Source organism: Lampris incognitus, chromosome 10 (genome assembly GCF_029633865.1).
Source record: "Lampris incognitus isolate fLamInc1 chromosome 10, fLamInc1.hap2, whole genome shotgun sequence".
NCBI lineage: Eukaryota > Metazoa > Chordata > Actinopteri > Lampriformes > Lampridae > Lampris > Lampris incognitus.
In genome coordinates, this window is record NC_079220.1 from 57331218 (window position 1) to 57335512 (window position 4295).

Here is a 4295-nt window from a genome sequence, read left to right on the forward strand (position 1 = left end):
TAAAACCTTTCTTTCTGTCAGCCTGTCTATGCAGTGTATGGAATACTGTAATGTGTAGTTACACGGTTGTCCACTAGGGGGCAGAAGAGGAACGTTAATGCTGTGATTTGTTTAGGGAAACAAGATTAATTAACTTTCTCAAACACATTACTGTGACCAGATTATGTCATTTTTAATATTAATTTCCTCACACACTTTTTCACCGTAATCAGCACAGCAGTTAATGAAGCTTAAAGATATAGTTTGAAGTATTTACTGTGTATTAATTAAGACTACATGTTTAACGTTGGGTATTTTCAGACCCTTACCTGCTTCTCCATGCTGCTGTTTTAGCCACTGGTTTGCTCTACGTACACACGGCATTTGTGACGTTTCCCTGTACTGCTTTGTTTTGCTATCCTCAAAGTAAGACGAGACGAGTCTTAACACCGTACAAATACTCGAGTCTTTACACGGTACAAATACTCGAGCCTTTACACGGTACAAATACTCGAGCCTTTACACAGTACAAATACTCGAGCCTTTACACGGTACAAATACTCGAGTCTTTACACCGTACAAATACTCGAGCCTTTACACAGTACAAATACTCGAGCCTTTACACCGTACAAATACTCGAGCCTTTACGCAGTACAAATACTCGAGCCTTTACACCGTACAAATACTCGAGCCTTTACACCGTACAAATACTCGAGCCTTTACACAGTACAAATACTCGAGCCTTTACACCGTACAAATACTCGAGCCTTTACACCGTACAAATACTCGAGCCTTTACACGGTACAAATACTCGAGCCTTTACACGGTACAAATACTCGAGCCTTTACACGGTACAAATACTCGAGCCTTTACACGGTAAAAATACTCGAGCCTTTACACCGTACAAATACTCGAGCCTTTACACCGTACAAATACTCGAGCCTTTACACCGTACAAATACTCGAGCCTTTACAACGTACAAATACCCGAGCCTTTACACGGTACAAATACTCGAGCCTTTACACGGTACAAATACTCCAGCCTTTACACGGTACAAATACTCCAGCCTTTACACGGTACAAATACCCGAGCCTTTACACGGTACAAATACTCGAGCCTTTACACCGTACAAATACCCGAGCCTTTACACGGTACAAATACTCGAGCCTTTACACGGTACAAATACTCGAGCCTTTACACCGTACAAATACTCGAGCCTTTACACGGTACAAATGCCCGAGCCTTTACACGGTACAAATACTCGAGCCTTTACACCGTACAAATACTCGAGCCTTTACACGGTACAAATACTCGAGCCTTTACACGGTACAAATACTCGAGCCTTTACACCGTACAAATACTCGAGCCTTTACACGGTACAAATACTCGAGCCTTTACACCGTACAAATACTCGAGCCTTTACACCGTACAAATACCCGAGCCTTTACACGGTACAAATACTCGAGCCTTTACACCGTACAAATACTCGAGCCTTTACACCGTACAAATACTCGAGCCTTTACACGGTACAAATGCCCGAGCCTTTACACGGTACAAATACTCGAGCCTTTACACGGTACAAATACTCGAGCCTTTACACCGTACAAATACTCGAGCCTTTACACCGTACAAATACTCGAGCCTTTACACCGTACAAATACTCGAGCCTTTACACCGTACAAATACTCGAGCCTTTACACGGTACAAATGCCCGAGCCTTTACACGGTACAAATACTCGAGCCTTTACACCGTACAAATACTCGAGCCTTTACACGGTACAAATACCCGAGCCTTTACACGGTACAAATACCCGAGCCTTTACACCGTACAAATACCCGGGCCTTTACACGGTACAAATACTCGAGCCTTTACACGGTACAAATACTCGAGCCTTTACACGGTACAAATGCCCGAGCCTTTACACGGTACAAATACTTGAGCCTTTACACGGTACAGATACTCGAGCCTTTACACGGTACAAATACTCGAGCCTTTACACGGTACAAATACTCGAGGCTACGCAGAGTAAGAATGCCGGAGGCTAACAGAAATACATTCCTCCGACACGTGAGCGTGTGAACGACAGTTAACGGCCTCCTCAGTCTGTCAGCTGAGCCTCGGGGTCCCACCTCGCCTTGAGCAGGGGTCAAAGGGTAAGAACACATACAGTCAGAACGAAATAAGCTATACGTCCGACTGGCTGCCTGACCTCAGTCGACCTGCGCTCTCGCTCACTTTCGACTAACCCAGAGGAAAGTTTCTCGTTTTGGAGGAGGAGGAGGAGGATATTCCAGGAACTCTTAGGCTTGTTAAAATAAGGTTTCTTACATAACCCCACCCCTGACGGTGTTAAGTAATGAAAGGCGGGGTAATGATTGTCACCAGTCACAACCTCAGGCCACGGCACTGACCGACGGACGAGACTGATGCTGTTCCCAGCTTCCTCCTTTTTTTCCTGAAAGTTTTTTCTGTGGACTTTTTCCTCGTCCTGAGTCGAGCGTGTAAGGATGGCGGATGTCATCTGTTGGCTTTACGCTCACAGTGTTGGTAATGTACGGCCCCGCCAGCCTGTAAATGGGGCTGTGCAAGCAAACCTGAAAGCCCTCATCACACAGGTACACACACATCTAACACACTGCCGACTACTGTGAATATGTCGGACCGGAACCACAGCGGTGTGTCATGCACAAGTGATAACCATCCGCTGGCTGACTGACTGACTGACTGACTGACTGACTGACGGACGGGGTGCAGGCTAGCGAACAAGAGGACAGCTGGTCAGCAACGGCATTTAAAACACAAGGAGTTAAAGACAAGGGGAGAAAGAGAGAGGAAAGACTGGCAGCGATCATCACGGCTCCATTGCCTCCACCGCTGGCTGTGTAGGTGGTGTTTCCATAGAAACCAGCAGCTTGGTGCAACACTCTGCTGTTGCAACTGGAAGCTTTGCAGCGACAGGCTGGATGGATGAGGAGTGTGCAGTCTGCAGCTCCAAGTACTATATATCAACTCCACGTGATGCATTCTCGTGAATATCGCTCATTGAATTATCGCATCTTCCTTTGCTACAGAAGCGTTGGACCCCCCACCCCCACCCCCACCCCCACCCAAACAAAGATCTGCATCACTGCCAGAACAGCTTATCTGATGGCTCACAGTGGAACTAATGCAAAGCTCGACTGACTCATGACTGATTAAAGGGAAAGAGACATGCTTGTAATTAGCTTATCTCTCGGGTCATGAGGTTGCCTACTATTTGTATTCTGGGAGCCTCTACTATTCCAGGGCATTAACCCTGTGACAGTGCCGGTCCTTTGTTTTATTCTCGGCCCCCGGTTTTCTGATAAGGTCTGCACTGTGATCTCCTTATTTTGAACGGTGGCTTTGTTTTGACGGCCCCGTTTAGCGCCGCCGTCTCCGTCGTGAAGGTCACAGCAATGGGGCTTTACTTTTGTTTTCTGAAGGAGGAGGTGAGAGGTCAAAACCACACAGCTCCAACTGGAGGACAGTTGTCCTTTCTGACATACAGCCACGTCCTGGTGAAACAGGGTCGAGATTTAGGCAAAATCCTGGTTGCCAAAGAAAAAGAAAAACAAATCCTTGCATGGATTTCCTCTTGTGATGTTGCTATTTTGGCAACTAAAGTCAAATCATGTAACCATTGCAGTCCGTGTTTTGTAATAACGCTGCCTCGACAATAACCCTTTGTACCAGCACCATGTGATGCTTTTGGTATCTACTCCCAAAAAGTCTTCAGAATATGTATTTTACCAGAGACACTTAAGGCCGGCTCAAGTCAAGAGCCACTACAGAACAGTGCTTTGCAGTGTTCTGTATTGTTTATACACGCACGCACGCACACACACACACACACACACACATATATCCACTTCTTTGATTTGTACGAATAAAGTGGTCCATAGGGCCACCTTTCGTGTGTTTATGGCTGCAATACACCAATATACCAAACGATGGCAGTGCAGAGCAATATAAGTTAACTTGTGCATACACACATACAGTGCGTATACTATGTACACACACACACACACACACACACACACACACCATTTAGTATGCTGCACTGGAGTGCTGGTGTGAGTTCACGCAGCCCAGAAGAGGACAGAACCTGGAGACTGAATGTAAAACAGATCCGCTGTGATGCCCCGGCCTCTCGGTTATCATTCGGTTCAGCAGCAGCAGCCATTTCCACGAAGGCCAGGAGGGAGAAGAGGAGAGGGAGGGGAGGGAGACGGAAAGAGAGAGCGGGAGAGATGGGAGAGTGTGTGTGTGGGGGGTGGGGTGAGGCAGAATGGAA